The sequence below is a fragment of the Leptonychotes weddellii genome, chromosome 2 (assembly GCF_054177405.1).
Source record: "Leptonychotes weddellii isolate Sample4059 chromosome 2, ASM5417740v2, whole genome shotgun sequence".
In the NCBI taxonomy this organism is placed as follows: domain Eukaryota; kingdom Metazoa; phylum Chordata; class Mammalia; order Carnivora; family Phocidae; genus Leptonychotes; species Leptonychotes weddellii.
Genome location: NC_138370.1, coordinates 64,385,759 through 64,406,627, shown reverse-complemented (window position 1 = coordinate 64,406,627; position 20,869 = coordinate 64,385,759). Strand labels below are relative to the sequence as shown.

At 39.6% G+C, this 20,869-nt stretch overlaps 1 protein-coding gene across 2 annotated transcripts in view; it reads left to right on the top strand.

Moving 5' to 3' along the window:
* FHIP1A (FHF complex subunit HOOK interacting protein 1A) overlaps positions 1-20,869 on the top strand; it is a 226,759-nt gene that overhangs the window by 67,421 nt on the left and 138,469 nt on the right. For both annotated transcript variants that reach the window (XM_081811766.1, XM_081811767.1), the window contains exon 2: positions 4,247-4,372. The gene's annotated coding sequence lies outside the window, so the exon portion shown is untranslated. The remainder of the gene's footprint in view (positions 1-4,246; positions 4,373-20,869) is intronic.

The window sequence follows — 20,869 nt, the reverse complement described above, 5'->3', positions numbered from 1 at the left end:
TGTTACTCATCAAAAATGCTATATGTGCTTCCCGAAGTATGTTTCTTGGAGGATGTCGTACAAGCTCCGCAAACCGAAGATGTCAAATAAGATTGGGGAACGTTGGATTAAAACTAAGCAGGCTTCTTTCCTGCAGGTTTTCTTAGAGCCTTAATACACATAACGTGCTTTCTGAATATTCAAGAGGGATATTTAGAATGCAGTGTTTTCCAAATTTATTTGAATGCAGAACTTTAAACAGCAGTGGTTACTATCTTTTGAGTAGTTGTCACTTTGGGAAACAGCACTTTAATACTTAGATTTCGGTTTTGTTCACCTTCATTATTTTAATAAACTTGTATTTTTGATTCATTTCTAAGATGCCTGTCATCTGTCCCTGCCTGTTTTTCCTCCTCTGTGATATGCTACAACTCACTAATTTGTTTCCTGGTTGAGACCTTCCCAGAGTCATCCAATTTACGCTGGGTTTCTTGGGTAAAGAAGAGACTCTGTATAACTCATGCAAAATCTCAGGGATTGATGGAATGGAAATTGAAGATTGATGTTAGATTTGATTCAACTTTTCCCAAAGGTTTAAAAGTTTTGCTGTTCAAGGAAAGGAATAAAATCAACCTCCTGGGTAGAATAGTTGAGGAATTATGAGCTTAATAACATAGATAATATCCCTGTGGGTCAGAAGATATGGGATCGGGCGCCTGGGTGGCTCAGTTGGTTAAGTGACTGCCTTCGGCTCTGGTCATGATCCCCGGGTCCTGGGATCGAGTCCCGCATCGGGCTTCCCCTGCTCTGCCCTCTGCTTGTACTCTCTCTCTCTGTCAAATAAGTAAATAAAATCTTAAAAAAAAAAAGAAGTTATGGGATCTACCTCTGTCTTCACATTTTCCAGCTATCTACTCTTGAACAGGCCCCTTAGCCTCTTGTACTTCATTTTTATCATCTATGAAATTCAAGGATTTAGTTTAAGTGCATTCATTTTAAGGCTGAGTTATTATATGCTTAATGGAATCAGTGAAGATTGTAGGACCATGTAGACTATTTTGTTCTACTCTACAGTTTTCACATGTGAATATAATCTATCTCAGGTCAGCTCTTTGGGAGAATGAAATTATTCAATAATTAGCTCATAGTCAGTTGCATGTATTTGAATGAACTTGTTGAACTTTTTGAGACTTCTGTTTTGATTGATTGATTTAATTACCCTGCAGGAAAGCACTTGATTATAACAGAGGTCAATTAATATAGTGCTATGGATAAATCCACACCTCCTGTGTAAACCCCTCTATCTGTTTTAACTGATTATAGGGAGAAATTTATGATGTGGATATTAATTATTCCTCCCCGCCCCAGTGTTCATTTGGTGGTTTTGCAATGCTTTTTGTGTATTCCTGTCTATTAGCAGCTTTCTGAACTCAGCACAGCAGAGGTCTAAATTCATTGAATGTATGCCATCTGGAAATGAGGTTTAGATTTTGTTCTTTTGTTGAAATTAAGGATGTGACTTAGCATAACACAGGAGTGTGAGCCTGAATTTGATATTATTATGTGGACGTAGGACATTTTGTTAGAAGGAGAGCACTTGCCTGAGCAGAGATTTGAGCGTGACTGAGTTGTTAACTGCCAAATTTCCCCCGCCTTTTTAGTAGGAGAAATATTTTGTTTTTAAATGAGATGACAACCAAGAGAATTATCAAGACCCAGTGAATTTTAAAAGAGTCCTTTCAATTTACTTGAGTTCTGTTTAACCTTGCTTTTGATGTCATTTCTGTGCATTGCTGTCAAAGGACTCGGCTTCCTTTGGAGTCCCAAAGTGTTGCTGCTGGGGAATCATGATCGTAAAATAGAAGTGGTTCTCAGTAAAGCCCTTACCGATACACAGCGATGCCTTATTACCTAAGTAAAAGCATATGTGTGAGTGCCTAAAAATGTTGAGTGTAAGGGGAGGATATATGATAATGGACACCAAGATGGGATAAGTATTTCTCATGAATTAGAGATGCCCTTTCATAATTCAGTAGTCACAGAACGAAGAAAGGCTCAAAATCACCTGAAAAGCATCTGGAAGTGATCTGTAATTCTTAAGAGGCAGAAGAGCCTGTATCTCTCCAGTACATGATGATAAAACTGTTCATGTGGGATTATGGAAAAAGTAGCATTCTGTTCCTTGTAAAGCCTCTTGTGATTAAATGCCCGAGATTTGATTATGAATTTAACTGTGATGTCCCAGATACTTAATAAATGATTAATTGATTAGATTGAAGAAGGCAGATTTGAAGGTACTGAAGAAATTTTTTTTTTTAAGAAAGAGAGATTGTGCATGCTAGCTGGGGGTAGGGGGTACAGGGGGAGGGGCAGAGGGAGAGGGAGCGAGAGAAAATCTTAAGCAGGCTTCACGCCCAGCGCGGAGCCTGATATGGGGCTGATCTCATGACCCTGAGATCAGGACCCCAGCCCCAATTAAGAGTTGGCTGCTCAACCACTGAGCCACCCAGGTGCCCTGAAATTTTGGTATTTTTAAACAACAAAAATTCAACTGAATAAATTTGAAGATCAAATTGGCCTGTTCAACTGATTTATGAATTGGGCAGCATCCCATTTAGCAATAGAAAGGTGCTTCACAGAGCTGTAGAAGAAGAAAGGTTTTTAAAGGCAGAAAGGGGGTGGAAAAAGGAAATTATTAGCAAAGAATGCATTGTTTCAGGCAAGGTTGTCTTCCTAAGGGAGATGGAAGGCATTTATTAGGTGGACTATCTCACTAGTGCTGTTCAGCTAATTCCATGTTGACTGGTTAAAGTTTACATTCCTGGGGCGTGGTGGGGGGGTTGAAATGCAATCGGGTTAGGTATTAAGTCTTGGTTTGCTCACATAGGATTTAGCACTAGTGACTCCATTTTGGACCTGCTGTCTCCTTTTAAGGATATGAAGAATTTGTTTATTTGCATGTAAAGTGTTACCTTTTATTCTTCAATTTCATACTCACTCTTCTGTGCCTGGTCACTACCACCACTGTGCCCAGTTTTAAAGATTTAGGTCACACTGAGGTCTCCCTCCCACAACCCTCGCCATTTTTTCTCCTTTCATGAAACATTTGTTACAAGAAAAGGTATTACATTCTAAGCCTTTGAGGCATCTGTAGGTCAAACACACACGTAAAACCTAGAAGTTGTGACTTCTAGGAAACCATCTTTTAATATATTGGACTGTTGCAGAAAAATTATCACATTAATAAGTGACTCATCCTTGTTACACAGAGATTTTGAAAAGATGTATTTGTTATACTAGACTCTGACTTGAATTACTTACCTTAACCCATCTAAGTTGGGGAAATAGCTTACCTAATACTTATAGCTATATTGAAGCAAATTGCATCTTATTTCTTGCTTTTGCATAAGTAATTGTGATCATATGTAATTACAACATTGTACTCTGCTTTTTCTTTATATGATAAGTGGCATTTTCCATTTTATTTTAAACCCATAAAAGTTTTTGATGGCTGTCAAAATCATGGTTAAGTAAACTATGTTGTGTCAAATTTACTTAACTCTTCCCCAGTTATTGGGCATTTCAATGGCTTCCATGCTTTAAATATAAGTGTGTGTGTGTATGTATATACATACACACACACACATATATATTCATTTATTTTAGTTCCAGTATAGCTATTGTACAGTGTTATATTAGTTTCAGATGTACAATATAGTGATTCAATACTTCCATATAACACCTGATGCTCATCAGGACAAGTGCCCTCCTGAATCCCCATTGGTGTGGTTTGAAGTGGTGGTGGGGCACCTGGGTGGCTTAGTTGGTTCAGCGTCTGACTATTGGTTTTGGCTCAGGTCATGCTCTCAGGGTTCTGGGATCGAGTCCCGCATGGGGTTCCATCCTCAGCAGGAAGTCTGCTTGAGGATTTTCTCCCTCTCCCTCCGCTCCTCCCCCTGCTCTCTCTCTCTCTCAAATAAATAAATAAATCAATCATTAAAAAAAAAATGAAGTGGTGGGGTTCAGAGCCAACAGCCAAGAAAGAATTCTTGAGATGTCTTTGGTGCAAAAAAGTGGTTTTATTAAAGCACAGGGACAGGACTTTTTGCTTATAATTTCCTTTATGATAAAGTAAGCGCAGTCTGAGGAGAACCCATTCAGTACACCACAAATGGCAGTAAAAGGGAGGGGAGACAAACTAGAGAATCTTAGACTGGGTTTTGTAGTTCATTAATGATTGTAGGACATTTTTTATTCCTTTCTATAGATCTTGAAAGTCTCCTTCTGGGAGTTTCCAGCAGTGCCAAGTGTTGGAGAAATTTTTCTGTCGCTCTGATACAGTGAAGAGAGCAAATACAGCTCAGCAGTAGGCTACTGGAGAGAGCAATCACAGGTAATGTCTTATTACTATTGATAGGAGTTTAGTAATGTTCAATAACATGCTTTAAAAAAAGCCTACTTGAGCTCACACATCCAAGTCAACATTATCTTGTTCAAAACAGTTTTTTTGAGAGGCTGTCCTCTACTCAAAACATTAAAATTTATTTATTTTTTGGAAGGGCATCTTGATCCTCTGGTGGCCTTCTCTGTGGTGGCAAATCTCAAACCTGTGGGGGTGTATTTGGGAAGTTGTCTAAACTCCTTTAGCACTAGGGTGATGAATCTGGGGGGCTCTAATTTTGATCAAAAACCAGTGGGTGCAATAATATAAACAGCTTTCCTTTCTCTAATTTGTGTGTTTGAAGGCTTATACACTGTATTGAAAGCTAATTCTAAGAAGAGGTGACTCTAGGTTTCAACAATGGTAGTATTGTTAAAATAAGCAATAGGGTTTGTAAGCTTCCAGAGAAGCATGTGCTATTTATTTGACTATGTAAATGTTGATATTTTTTCTTATTAAAATCAATCAATCTGTCAGCATTGTAGAAAGGGCTCCTGTATTGATGAGGTTAAAAAAGATGAGGTCTAAACTCCCTTCTAAGGTATACCTCTGAACCAGTGTAATTTGCATCTTACTAGTGGTGTGTTTTGCATTGTTACTCCAAGTGTTATTAGAGTGCTTGTTAAAAATGCACATTAAAAATTCAAATTATTAGGTCCCAATCTAGCATGTCAAAATCAGATTGGGAAGGGGATTGTGTTTGTAGATTTTCAGTAAGTCAAGATTGATGAAGAAAATATTCCCTATGAAGAGAAGAATATCAACAATGACATTGAGCTGGAAAGCTATATTCCAGGAATGGTAAATAGAACAGCTGAATCAGAAAAGGATAAAGATGGGCGCCTGGGTAGCTCAGTTGGTTAAGTGTTGGCTCCGGTCATGATCCCAGGGTCTTGGGATCGAGTCCCACATCAGGCTCCCTGCTCAGCTGGGAGTCTGCTTCTCCCTCTCCCTCTGCCCCTACACTCTGTTCGTGTGCTCTCCCTCTTCCTCTCTCTCTGTCAAATAAATAAATTAAAAAAAAAAACAACACAGGACTATGTTTTCAAGTAGTTTATTATTAGATCAAATTGAGAATGTAATTGAATAAAACTGTACTTTGAACTTTAAGTCTAAATTCAAAATGGATATATTTTTTCTTAGATGCAAATGGATAAATCTGTTTTTGACATCTAGATGCCGAATATTAAATTTTATGAAATATCTACTCTTCAAATTTGCTAATAAGTTGTACATCAGGTCTCTTATTCAAATGTCGATGGTCAAGAGGAGTGTGGGTAAGCATCGGAGGCCCCTGGAGTCTGTGCTACTTGGCACCCAGGCCAGCGTTTTCCTTTTTTAAGATTTATTTATTTTTTATTTTAGAGAGAGAATGTGCACGAGGGGGCGGGGGTGGGGGGGAGGGTGAGAGAGAGAATCTCAAGCACACTCCCTGCTGAGCATGGAGCCCGACACGGGGCTTGATGTGGGTCTTGATCTCATGACCCTAAGATAATGACCTGAGCCAAAAATCAAGAGTTGGATGCTCAACTGACTGAGCCACCGAGGGGCCCCAGCCCAGCATTTTTCAGTAAATATTGTGAAGAAAGTTTTGCTGTGTAATTTATGGTTCAAACAGAAAAAATATAGTGTCCTGCGATTATGTGAAGTTCTTTGAATCCCTCAAATGAAAGGGAGTATTGATATGAAATGAAGTAGTAATAATAACTTGATACAAAGTTATTTTCTTTTTTTAAATTTAATTTTATTATGTTATGTTAGTCACCATACAGTACATCATTAGTTTTTGATGTAGTGTTCCATGATTCATTGTTTGCTGAAGTTATTTTCATTACCATGTACATTCTTTAGTAATGGTTCCTATAAATTTATTAATTTTAGGGAATGCAAGCCTTGTGTATAAAGTATTATTTTTAAGATATGTTCAAGTGTACAGATTATACCTTTACTTTAAAAGGTATGTACAACTATAACATTCTGTGCATGTTAATATTGAGAAATAATATACTTTATGTAAAATAAAAATGTGACTATAGATTTCTAAGTAAAGGCTATTAACTTGAGATGCTTGTTTCTTAAAATATTTATTAGCGTGAAGTATTCCATTAAGTTTATACTTAAAAATTGTGTTAAAATGCACAAGGTAAAATTTACCACTTTAACCATTTTTAAGTATATAGTTCAGCATTATCAAATATATTCACATTGTTGTGCAACCGATCTCCAGAATGTTTTCATCTTGCAAAACTGAAACTATACTGAACAACAACTCCCCATTTCTCCTTTCCCTCAGCCCCTGGCAACCACCAGCCTACTTTCTGTCTCTGAATTTAACTGTTCTAGATCTCTCATGTATGTGGACTCGTTTAGTGTTCGTCTTTTTGTTACTGGCTTGTTTCACTTAGAATAACATTTGTTCATGTTGTAGCATGTGTCAGAATTTCCTCACTTTTTCAGGCTGAGTACTATTCCACCACATTTTGTTTATCCCTTCATCAGTTGATGGACTTTTGGGTTGCTTCAACTTTTTGACTGTGGTAAATAATGCTGCTTGTACATAATAAATATGGTGTATAAATATGTTTGAGTCCCTGCTTTCAGTTATTTTGACTGTATATATCTAGAAGTGGAATTGTTGGATCAAATGGTACTTCCATGTTTGATTTTTTGAAGCCCTGTTTTCCACAGCAGCTACATGATTTTACATTCTCACCAGTAGTACCCAAGAGTTCTAGTTTCTCCTCATCCTCACCAACACTGGGTTTTTGTTGTTGTTGTTACTTTGTTTGGTTGTTTTTTGATTGCAGCTATCCTGATGGGTATGAGGTGGTATCTTGCAGTTTTGATTTTCAGTTCCCTAATGATTAGTGATGTTAAAGATTTTTCATAAGCTTGTTGGCCATTTGTGTACCTTTTTTGGAGAAATATTTAGTCAAGTCCTTTGTGCATTTTTTTGATTGGGTCATTTGTCTTTTTGTTGTTGATTTGTAGGTTTTTTTCCCCACGTATTCTGATGTTAACCCTTTATCAGATATAGGGCTTGCACATATTTTCTCCCTTTCTGTGGGCTGCCTTTTCGCTCTGTCCTTTGATGCACAGAAGTTTTAATTTTGTTGTAGGTCAGTAGATCTATTTTCACTTTTGTTGCCTGTGTAAATCATTGTCATGAAGCTTTTCTTCTATGTTTTCTTCTAAGAGTTTTATAGTTTTAGCTGTTATTTTAGGTCTTTGATCCATTTTGAGTTAATTTTTGTATATGGTTTAAAGTAAGGGTCCAACTTCATTCCTTTGTGTGTGAGTATCTAGTTTTACCAACACTCTTTGTTGAGGCAAAGCTTATACTTTTTTTTTTTTTTTTTGAGACAGAGAGAGTGCATGAGCAGGGGAGATGTAGAAGCAGACTCCCCGCTGAGCAGGAAACCCAACACGGGGGCTTAATTCCAGGACCCTGAGATCATGACCTGAGCCAAAGGCAGATGCTTAACCAACTGAGCCACCCAGGCGTCCCAGCAAAGTTTATACTTTTAAAGACAGTTTAGGTTAAGGAAAAGAAAAACAGAAGACCATAAATGGCTGTGTTGCATCTACGTAGGAATTTCCAGAAAGTCCTCTGTTTGTAATTAAGAAGATATTTCAGAAACAAAAGGGTATTGCATAGATTTGAAGCCCACTTTAGAGTAAGATTTAAGAAATGTAGGTTGGCATAGAGCCTGTGTTTAAATTTTATGTTTGTTAATTGGTGGGCAGTGACTTCTTATATTTGGGCTTTGATTATGGTAAACTCTGAGTTTTGGTTTTTAAGTATGGGGGTATGTGTGTGTCTGTGACCTGTTATGGGTTTTTTTCCCAGTTAACTCTGGCCAATGAGGGATCCTCTAATGTTTTAGGGAGCTTTAGTTTCAACTAAACATAAACAGAATCAACCTCTTCATGGTAAAGAATAACCAGTAATGAATCCTGGGGAAAACCTTTAGCCAGCTCAAACCATTCACCTGTGTAACAAGTTATTTGGAACCTGTTTTGCCTTTTAGCTGTAAAAAGCAGTATGTGTGTTGACAGAATGATATTTACACTGGTTTTGAAAAGGTCAAAAACCAGATATTGTACCCTTAGAAGTGAAGTTATTTTTGGGAGGTGAGGAGGGAAGAATATAAAAACAAATATATGTGACTGAGAGGAAAGCCTGGGCAAGGTACTTAGAAGGTAGAGGAGCAGCTTAGGTGGGCATAGGAATCACTTGGATAATGAAAGGATCGAACGCTTAGGTGCCTTTCTTTCTTTCTTTTTTTTTTTTAATTATTTATTTGACAGAGAGAGAGACACAGCGAGAGAGGGAACACAAGCGGGAGTGGGGGTGGTGGGAGAGGGAGATGCGGGCTTCCCGCCAAGCCGGGAGCCCAATGTGGGGCTCGATCCCAGGACCCTGGGATCATGACCTGAGCTGAAGGCAGACGCTTAACGACTGAGCCACCCAGGCGCCCTAGGTGTATTACTTTCTTTGGAGGAAATGATAGCAGTTACTAAAGGTAGCACAGCAAGTACCACAAATGGAAAATGGGTTTGAAAGGAGTTGGAGAAAATGTGTCTGATGGTCCTGAGGAGATGCCGTCATTGGAATTCATCTGGTCCGGATTTTGAATGTGTTCTCAGGATGGCGGGACAATAGCAGGTAGATAGAGGCAATTACAGATATCCTGAGCTGTTGAGAGAATTACGTATTTGAATACAGTATTTCAGGGTTAAAGACTTGTCCACATGAGAAAAGAGTGGCAGTTAGAGCAGCACTAGAATGCTGTCTTTCTGAGGTAATACCGGATGTCTGAGTCATGGAGGATTGGGGCAGTGAGCGAGGAATGTTTCTCTGTGGCTCCATGGCTCTGTATGGGACCCGTGGGAAACCATTTTCAAAAGTGGTTTTGAAAAAAAAAAAATCTAGCCTCAAGACTGGTTAGGGACAAGATTTCCTGAGTAACTAAATTTACCAGAATGGCTTAGAATAAAGGTATGTAATTTAAGTTTGGTCATGTTTTCTATTTCATTTCAACATCATTCCTGAACACATTGCCTTTTCTTGCTCTTTAAGGATTCAGGGCTGCATTGAATTGAGGTGCCCAGAGAAAAGTCTCTAATTACTCTTGCAGACCAGAGGTTGTCAAAGTGTGGTTCCCCAGATGAGCAGTGGCAGCCTCACCTGGACACTTGTTAGAAACGTAAATTCTTGGGTTGAATCAGAAACTCTGAAGGTAGAACTCAGATATTTATATTTAACAAAACCTCCTCATGATTCTGATGCATATTAAAGTTTGAGAATTGCTCTAGACCCTCTCACTAGCTCTGTGCTGTTGTCCAAGCCATTCATATTCTTTAGACCTTGGTCTCCTGATCAGATAAATCCAGGGTTCTCAGATGTTAGTGTGCACACGAATTATCTGGTGAGCTTATTTTAAAAAATTTCAAAAAGCAGTAAATCTTTTCTAACCTCATACCCTGAGATTCTGATTCAGTAGGTCTTGGACCTACTGACTCCATGATCTGCTTTTTAGCAAGTTCTCATATCTATGATCTGAACCAGTGGATGTTTCTGAGTTTCCTTCACGTCCTAAAGTAATATGATTTAAAATGGCTCTTTTATTTTGGGTTCAGTAACTGAAAGCTTGGGGGGCTAGAACTTTTTTTTTTTTTTAAGATTTTATTTATTTATTTGAGAGAGAGAGAGAGAGAGCGCGAGTGCACATGAGCACGAGCAGGGGGAGGGGCAGAGGGAGAGGGAGAGGCAGTCTCCCAGCTGAGTAGGGAGCCTGGCAACGTGAGGCTCAATCCCAGGACCCTGAGATTATGACCTGAGCCAAAGGCAGATGCTTAACCCACTGAGCCTCCCGGATGCCCTGACCAGAACTTTATTTGTGAAATGCAGTTTGGATTATTTTTCACTGAAGTCATTATGTTCTGACTTCTTTCCTTGAAAAATCTTACTCTTTCTTATGTACTTAGTTTACCTTATGAGATTTTTCTGAGGCTTAGCCTCATTGGTAAGGCAGTTTGCTCACTAAAAGAGCTTTCTGACTCTTGTAAACTTGGTGATTTTATTATGTGGTTCTTCTAGGTAATTTATAAAAATAATTGATAAACTTTAAACACTGGCTCTCAGGGATTACTGCATTTTATTGAGATCTTTTTGTCCCTACCCTTTATTTCTGATTTCTGAGTTTGTTCCCTATGTGTGATACATTCCCCTCATCTGACTTCTGAAGGAGTTCAGATCAAGCCTCCCTAAAATGTGCCACTTTGGCATGTGGATTACTTTGAGCTGAATTCAATCAAGGCCCAATAGACTCAGGAAGAGCTTTTACCTCTCCCTTAGCTGCCTAAAAGAATTTATATAGAGGGCTTGGTCCAGGAAGAGAACTATCACCAGAGATAACTACAAAGAATATGGTCTAGGTGTGGTAAGCTGGTGGGGAAGTCCTGGAGATCAAGTTCCTTTCCGTGTCCCACTGTCTCTGCATGGCATGGAAAACATTTGTTTACCAAACATGAGCTCTTCCCATCTTTCTGTAAATCATCTTCCTCCCCTTCAAAGTCTTAGACACTTACCCTCTTCTTCTTAGCTCAGGATGGTATATAAGCCTAATTGCACAACTGCCTGTGGGTCACATATTTTATGTGGTTCCTGAATGTATGTAATGAAATTTGTTTTTCACCTGTTAATCAGTCTTTTTTTTAAAAGATTTTATTTATTTGACAGAGAGAGAGACAGCCAGAGAGAGAACACAAGCAGGGGGAGCGGGAGAGGGAGAAGTAGGCTTCCTGCAGAGCAGGGAGCCCGATGCGGGGCTCGATCCCAGGAACATGGGATCATGACCTGAGCCGAAGGCAGTCGCTTAACCATCTGAGCTACCCAGGCGCCCTCTCCTGTTAATCAGTCTTATGTCAATTTAATTACCAGACCAGCCAAAAGAACCTAGAAGGGTAGAGAAAAAATTTCTGCTTCCCTCCAGCATCATTCATATTTTTGTTTCTTCACTTTTTATGGTACAACCTTATTAGAATTATTTTTTGTGAGTCTTCCTCTTGTCTTAGTGGCTGGTCCTTCTCAGTCTTTTTTCCTTTATCCCTTGAATGTCGGTGTTCCCTAGGAACTGTGAATTCTTTCCTTTCCTTCACATTTCACCCATATGCCCTCCCCTCAGTGTCCACTTCTGCATGCTTACCAGGCCTTGCTCAAATGTCCCCTTTATACCACCCTTTCCAGAGTAGCACCTGGCTCTCAGAACTCCCCTCTGAGCTTTAGCCTATACAATCAGCTGCCTACTGGATGTCCCACAGGCAGATCTGGTTAAAATATCCAAAAGGGAGCTCCTCTTTCTACTCCCTTGAAATCTGTGCCTCCCCTCATGTTCCCTGTCTTGGTGAATGGCATCACCATCACCCTTTATGTAGCTAACATTTATCCAGCATTTCCTACATGCCAGGCATTGTTCTAAGGACTTTTATGTAACTCTCACAAAATCCTTTGAGATAGATTCTATTGTTATTCCCCTTATAGGAATGTGGAAACTGAAGCACTTGGTGCTTAAGTAGCTTTCCCAAGGTCACAGAACTGTTAATTGGTGGAGATGGAATGCCAGAGCATGTAGTCTTCATCACTGTGCTCTGCTCCCTTCCTCTCTCAGTAGCCCAGCCATCTAGGATTACCCTTTACTTCACCGTCTTTCCCCCTGCATGTCTGTGCGGTCCTCTTGAGCCCACCTACTAAATCTCTCTCAAAAGCACACATCCCCTTCTCTGTTTTCTATTGTAAGTATTCTGGTCCTGGCCTCCATCAGCTCTCACCTCTGCTATTATGACCTGACCCGCGTCCTCTTTCCATCCATTTCTTTATATTCTTGCCAGTATTGTTCTTCCTTTTAGTAAATCTGATGGTGACACTTCCGCACTCACTGGCCTAACACCCTCCATGATTAGTAGCTAGTGTTGGGTGAATCCTCTACTGTTCCACTTCACCGTTGAGTGAGCCCCACCAGTTCTGAGGAAAGGGTGTTTCAGAATAAGGCAGAGAGCTGGAAAGGTGCAGGTAATATTTGGGTGCTATCTGACATATTGAGAGTTAAAAAATAAAAGATAAATGATCTCTCTGTTTTTGCCTCTCTTGGTCCTTAATTTCTATTTATAGCAATAAAAGAACACTAAAAAAACTCAAGAGTCTCGTCGGGCACAGAAAGGGTTGGCATCTGTAATTTTGGCAGTTCTCAGGAAGAGTGCTATCCCCACTCCCACTCCCAATTCTGTGCTCTAACATAGTAGACTGTTTGCACTCCCCACAGTATGTCATGTTCCCTCTTCTTCCTCTGGGCCTTTGCATATGCTCTTCCCTTCTCCTGGGATACTTTTCCCTCACTGCCTCATTTGCCTGGCTAACACTACCATTTCCATTTTCAGGTCTCAACTTAAATTTCAGATTGACCTGGAAAGCCACCTCTGATCCCATTTATCTTTCAACAAGTTGGTTTAAATGCTTTTTTCTTACCTGCTCCCGTAGCATTCATTCTTTCCCTACCATGTGACTCATCAAACTGTGTTTTAATTGTCTGTTCAGTTGCATCTTTTAGACTGTAAGATACATGATTTATTTCTGTGTTTCCACTGCCCAGTATAGTTCTTCAGTAGATATGGATTGTATGGAAGAGTGAACAAGTATTTAAATGAGCTAATTGATTTCTGCCAATTCTATCTGCATCTTACCTTTTCAAAAATAACTCTAGAAGTTGATATATCAGTTAGGGTTGGGTTCACCCATAAGTAACTACCAGAATCAATGCCTCAAACAAATTAGGGGATTATTTTTCTTCCACATAAAATAAGTCTAGCATTAGGCTATTCAGGCTTAGTAGAGTGGTTTCTTGATTATCAGGGATCCAGGTCTGTCTGTCTTTCTGCTTCACTCTCTTGGGTGTGATCCTTGCCCCTATGTTCCCATCTGGTATCAGAAGTCTAGCCATCTGTAGGTCCTCATTCTAGGAAAGAGGAGAAAGGTTAACATGCAAGAGGGAACTTGCTGGCAGTCTGTCTCTTGCCCCCACCCCTTTTAGGGGCTTTCCTGAAAGGCCTTCCATGGATTTACTCTTGTATTCATTGGTCTGATTGTATCACAGTATCACCTCTGGCTGCAAAGGAAGCTAGGAGATACAGTTTTTGCCTTAGATATTGGCTGCTTACTATAAAACCGGGATTCTGTTAATAAGAAGGGAGAGAAGGGGCGCCTGGGTGGCTCAGTCAGTTAAGCATTGGACTTTTTTTTTAAAGATTTGATTTATTTATTTGACAGAGAAAGGGAACACAAGCAGGGGGAGTGGGAGAGGGAGAAGCAGGCTTCCCGTGGAGCAGGGAATCAGATGTGGGGCTCGATTCCAGGATCCAGGGGTCATGACCTGAGCCGAAGGCAGATGCTTACCTGACTGAGCCACCCAGGTGCCCCAAGCATTGGACTGTTGATTTCAGCTCGGGTCATGACCTCAGGGTTGTGAGACTGAGCCTTGGGTGGGGCTCCTCACTCAAGGCAGTGTCTGCTTGTCCCTCTCCCTCATCCTCTATGCATCCCCATCTGCCCCTGCCCTGTGTTTGTGCTCTCTCTCTCTCAAATAAATAAATAAATAAATAAAATCTTTAAAGAAATAAGGAAGGAGAGAATCAGCAATCTTTTGGGATATTTTGTGAGATTTAATTACAGGAATGTAAAAAATCTAAACTATTATTTTTTTCTGGGTATTTGTACTTACTGATTTGAGAGTTTATCTTCTTAAAGTCTCATTGAGATGTGTCCCAATCTTCTGGTGGGAGAAGAACATTTAAGCAAAAGATTTGGCAAGAGATATTAAGAAGTAAGGAATTTCTATCTTTGATCTCCTTCTCTTTACTTTTCAATAGATCTAAAATTTAAATTTTATAAATTGGGTAATTTTGATAATTTAATGATATGGGGAAATTCTCAGGATATAATATTGAAGGGAAAGAGCAGGAATCAAGATTTGATCCCAAGTCATTAAATTTCTTTTAAAAAATTCCAATTTTAACAGTTGTCCTTTATTCCACTATAAGGATGTGCCATGTATATTTAATCTTTCTCTGTTATTGAACACAACTTGTTCTAATTTTTCACTATTAGAAATATTCTTTGATGAAAGACTTAGGACATTTGTAATAATCCTATTTAGATTCCTGGTAGATTTATAGAAGAATGAACAGAAGAGATTAAAAATATGGATCCTTTATTTGTTGATATGTGTTGCCAATTCTTTTGCCAAATGTGTACATATACACTTATGCTTCTGATTTTGTAAAATTTATGAAATTATTAGGAAGTATAGGAAAAAGACTAGAAAGATATTAAAACCTTTTTTTAAAAAAAGATTTTATTTATTTATTTGAGAGAGAGAGAGAGATAGCAAGAGAGAGAGCACGAGCAGTGGGGAGAGGGAGAAGCAGTCTCCCCACCGAGCTGGGAGCCCAACGTGGGGCTCCATCCCAAGACCCTGAGATCCTGACCTGAGCTGAAGGCAGACACTTAACCAACTGAGCCATCCAGGCGCCCAGATATTAAAGCTTTAAAAATAGTTTATCTTTTGTGCTTTGAGTGATTACTATCTTTGTTTTCTGTACTTTCCTTGCAATGACTATATATTGTTTTTATGACTTAAAAAGGAATTCAGTTGACTATAAAGAATATGCCTTTTATTTTGATTATCAACTGCTGCTTTGCTATTTAGGATCTCAGCATCAAAGGTGAACTTGTATATAGATCTTTTAATCAAAGAACAGTAAACAATGGCAGATGTATCCTATAGATTTTGTAGTTTACATATTAGACATGTTTTCCTAAATTTGTTTAGAGATCCTTTCTCTACTTTTCCTAATAATTTAGACCTCACCTAATGGAAATGAGTAAATTGAAATAACAGAAATGGCATTTGTTGTATCTGTTAAAAACAAAAACACCACAAAACTTAAATTTCTCACATTCAGTAGCAGGATTGGAGTATGGCCTCTGTGTAGTCCTAGGGTCCTTTTGAACTTGTCATCATTTCCAGGGCAATTCTATTAATACATGAGTATATATTTGTTTCTAGAGGCAAAAAATGAGAGGATTATGGAGCACATGGGTTCATGTAAGTGACCCTTAAGTAAGACAAGGTATCCCGGTGACCTCTGTAGCCAGGAATAGATAATTTTAGAGGTGCATTCCAGAATGTTATATAAGGAGAGGGTGTATGAAAAACATGTTAAATATAAACCAAAGTAGTGTCAGTTAAAAAGCAACAAAAACAAACCTCTAAAGCAACACTACATAGTTGGGGATTTTGGGACCTAGGGATGGGAACGTGAGGTTTAGATTATGTTTGGCCGAGAAAGGGCAGACTTGTGGGAATATTTTTTGGGTAGTTTTCTACAGGCTGTTGAGAATGAGCATGCTTTTCTAATGTAAAAACATTCTGTGGACTGCTATAAGATTTTGCCCCAATTCTGTTTTCCATCAATTCAGAAAATAATATTGATAGAATGTTATGAAGACCCTAGTCATACTTTTAAGTAAATTGGTATTTTATTAAATATAATACTTTATACTGTCTATACGTATTTGAAAAGGTGGTAGTTAAAGTAGAGTTTGGCAAACCACGGCCCATGGACCAAACCTGGCGTGCTGCCTGGGTTTTGTGTGTGTGTGTGTGTGTGTTTTTAATAATCTACCTGCTGAGAATAGTTTATACATTTTTAAATGGTTGAAAAAAGAAAAAAAGACAAGGGGGTGCCTGGGTGGTAAGCATCTGACTCTTGATTTCAGCTCAGGTCATGATCTCAGGGTGTAAGATCCAGTCCCTCATTGGGCTCTGCGCTGGGCGTGGAGCCTGCTTGAGATTCTCCCTCTGCCTGCCCCCCACGCGTGCACACTCTTTCTCTCTAAAAAACCAAAACCCAAAACAGGAATATGTATAGAGAGCATACAGTTGACCCATGAACAATGTAGGGGGCTAGGGGGACAGACCTCCCTGCTTAGTAGAAAATCCATGGGTAACTTTTGACTCTCTAAAACTTTAACTACTAATACCCTCCTATTGACCAGAAGCGTTACTGATAACATAAACAGATGATTAGCACACATTTTGTATGTTCTATGTATTATATACTGTGTTCTTAAGGTATGTTAGAAGAAAATATTATTAAAATCATAAGGAAAATACAGTTATAGTGCTGTATTTATTGGGGGAAAAATCCACATGTAAGTTGACTCATGTAGTTCAAACCTGTGTTGTTCAAGGATCAACTGTGTATGTATCCTGCAAAGCCTAAAATATTTATTTATTTATATTTAATATAAATCGCCAACCCTTGTTCTAAAGCAGTATTTTTCAACCAGAGGCAATTTTGCCACCAAGGGACATTTGGCAATGTCTCAAGACATTTTTGGTGGTCACAGCTGTGGGGGGTGTGGATGCTCTTGACAATTAGTGGGTAGAGGCCAGAGATGTTGCTAAACATCCTACAGTGCACACAGTGGCCCCTCAAGACAAAGAATTGATTGATCCAAAATGTGGACAAAGACACTCTCCTTGCCCAAACTTTAGTTAGGCTCCTCAGCCTTCTTGTTGACTAGGTCTCACCCTTGGCTCCCATCCTGTTTTTGGCTTGCCTAACTCACTTTTGGCAAGAATTTTGCTGAGTCAGTTTAGTGAAGATTCCCCCGTTCTTCATATCTGATCGCCCGATCAAATTTCATACCTCTGATATCTGATCACCCTGGCTTGCATTCAGCAAGAATCCTATTAGATCAGGGGCGCCTGGGTGGCTCAGTCAGTTAAACGTCTGCCTTGGGCTCAGGTCATGATCCCAGGGTCTTGGGACTGAGCCCCACATTGAGCTCCTTGCTCAGCTGGGGTCTGCTTCTCCCTCTCCCTCTGTGCTCTCTCTCTCTCAAGTGAAAAATAAATTTTTTTCTTTTTTCTTTTTTTTTTCAGAATCCTGTTAGATCAGTTTAGTAAGAATCCCTCATCCTTGATGTCTCGTCTTACTAATTTTCCATCTGCTGACTCCCTCACTCTGCTTGTCAGTTGATAGAAATTGCCGGTTGTCTTTTCTGTATTTGGAGTTGACCATGATTTCTCTCCCCTCTTTATATAGTCTTGACACCTATTGTAATAGTCCTGAGTAAAATCTTCCTGACTGGTTTGACAAGTGTCAGAATATTTTCACTTTAACAATGTCAGTAGTTTTGAGATTTAGAAACCTTGGGCTACGGTAATGTTTGGTACATGTATGAATTCAGAGACCACCTCTGCAGAATGATTGCAGCAAGCCCCCTTTCCCCTGGGGTTCCCACTTTCTAGGGAGGAAGGACCAGCCAACACAAACAGGGACTTAGGGGATAGTTGCTTCAGGACTTGGAAGAGTTCAGTTGTAAAGATATTTTACCCCAACCACATTTCAAGGGCAGAGGAGGGCCGTCTGGAGAGGTGTGGCCATGCTGCTTGGCCCTGGCTCTATTCCCTGGGTATCCTTTTTTTTTTTTTTTTTTTAAATTTCATTTATTTATTTGACAGAGAGAGAGAGAGAGACAGAGAGCACAAGCAGGGCGAGTGAGAGAGGGAGAAGCAGGCTTCCCACCAAACAGGGAGCCCGACATGGGGCTTGATCCCAAGACTCTGGGATCATGACCTGAGCCGAAGGCAGACGCTTAACTGACTGAGCCACCCAGGTGCCCCCCTTATTCCCTAGGTATCCTTAAGAATGAAATGAAATAAGGTTGACTCCATCTAGGGGGATTTCACTATTTACCTCTCTTTGGCTCCAATATTTTTCTGTACATTGGAGTCTTCCTTAAGAGAGAAAACCTTGCAATCTTCAACTCAAAGTAAAAGGCTAAAAGGCCCATGTAGGAACTTGTTAAAACAAGTTTAGGAAAAAAAAATAAATTTAGACCGTTACTAAGCAATAAATAGAAGTGATTACTATATCTTTCCCGGTTCTCATTTAGAGGTGTGGATGAAGAGAACAAGAGTGCACAGAGGGTCTGAAGATGTGTTTCTGTATTTTGGGGTAGAAGTTGAGGAGGTTAGAAATCTTGATTGGTGAGTGAGAGGCAAGAGAAAGTGAAAAACAAAAGCTGTAACTTGACTTTTGCTGTATACATGCGTCCCAGTCTCTCTTTTCTTTGGCCTGCTTGTTCCCTGAGAACTGGAGACCTGGCACCTATTCAGTCCATGTGGCTTTGCTACCTTCTCTGGGCAGAAACCCTGGATGCTGTGGTTTACCTACTGGTGTGAGCTGCTCTCTTTCCCACATGAAGCCAATCCTGCCCAGTACAAGTCCAGCCTGCTCAACTCAATCCTTCTAGCTGATGGTTCAGATGTTTCTGTATCTCTCATTTTCTTTAAAAACCTCATTTTCCTTGACCATGATATTGCTGACTGGGTTCTGATATATGACTTCATAAAATAAGCATAGTTATAAAATGGCCACGAAGCCCTGATGCATGCTGATTAGAACCTCTCTCTCTGTGTTTCACCCCATTCTCCACCTGGATTCTAATCCCCCCACCATTTTCTTCTGGAAATCTTTTTTTTAAGATTTATTCATTTATTTATTTGTCACAGAGAGAGGGAGAGAGAGGTCACAAGCAGAGGGAGTGGCAGGCAGAGGGAGAGGGAGAAGCAGGCTCTCCGCTGAGCAAGGAGCCCCAAGTGGGACCCTGGGATCATGATCTGGGACGAAGGCAGATGCTTAACAGACGGAGCCACCCAGGCACCCCTTCTTCTGGAAATCTTTCACTTTGATAATTGGAAGTCACAGAGCAGACCCTGCTCCTGTTTATAGGTCTTCAGCTGTTATCTGGGAGAATCTTCCATTAGAGACTTTATGGATACTATCAGGACATTATTAGAGACTGATTTAATGACTTGCCAACATAGAAGATGTCCAGAAGGACGTGGGGAAACTTTAACATTTGTGCAGGGAGAGGAGGGGAGGTTGTAGAGATTGCTAATTAGCAGCCTAGTGGACTTTGTGGCCACTATTTTTCTGGGCCCCAAGAGGACCATTTTAATGAACTAGCAACTCGGTAAAAGAAGGCAACGATCAGTTAAGTAATGAGGTGGAACCTCCTAATTTAATATTTGTTATTTTTTTAAAAAGATTTTTATTTATTTTTTGACAGAGAGAGAGGGAACACAAACAGGGGGAGTGGGAGAAGGAGAAGTAGGCTTCCCACTGAGCAGAGAGCCCTATGGGGGACTTGATCCCAGCAGCCTGGGATCATGACCTGAGCCGAAGGCATACGCTTAACGATTGAGCCACCCAGGTGCCCCAATATTTGTTATTAATAGACAGAAAAAATCTTTTCTTCCCTGGACTAGATCAAGATCAGCTATTCTCTTCAAATAAAATCTGTCCATTAAAAAAATTAAATCTGCTAATCCTGAGAAATACCATGTATCTAAGCCGAAGAATACTGATTTTGGAGACCGCCTGCCTGGATTCGAATCCTGGCTCTGCTCATTGTCACCTGGGGCAAGTTACTTCACCTCTCTCTGCCTCAGTTTCCTCAGCCATGAGACAGGGAGAATAATAGTATGCCTACCCCGTGAGGTTGTTGTAAGGACCATTTAGATGTATCTCGTTTAATTGTGCTTCGTTCTATTGCTCTTCACGGATAACTGTGTTATTTACAAATTGAAAGTTTGCGGCAGCCCTGCCATTAAGCTAGTCTGTCAGCACTAACTTTTCCAATGGCATTTGCTGACTTCCTGTCTCTGTGTCCCATTTTGGTAATTCTCACAGTATGTCAAACTTCTTCATTATTATATTTGTTGTGATGATCTGGGATCAGTGATTATGACTCCCTGGAAGTTCAGATGATGGTTAGCGTTTTTTAGCAAGAAAGTATTTTTAAATTAAGATGGGTATATTGATTCTTTTGGACGTAATGCTATTGCACACTTAATAGACTACAGTATAGTATAAACATAACTTTTGTATGCACTGGGAAACCAAAAAGTTCATTTAATTCGCTTTAATGCGACATTAGCTTTAATACAGTGGTTTGGAACTGGACCCGCAATATTTCTGAGGTATGCCTTTATTAGTTAATGTGTAAGGCACTTAAAACAGTGCAGGCCACACTGGAAGTGCTATTGAAACCTTCGCTATTATTAGGAGTATTTATTGTGATCTTGGAGTTAATGATCTAATCTAGTCAGATACATTTTTAGGGAATTCAGAGGCATGTGTTCAGACATTTCCAGAAAGAAAAGTCTAAGAATTCTTCTTTGAAATACCTTAAATCTGAGAAACCTAAATGAAACAGTTGGCACTGTTAAAGTGTATATTTTCTAAATCGATAACTCCCCATAGACATAGTAGTATATAGCTTTTATGTTTGAGATATCTTTAGCTGACCAGATT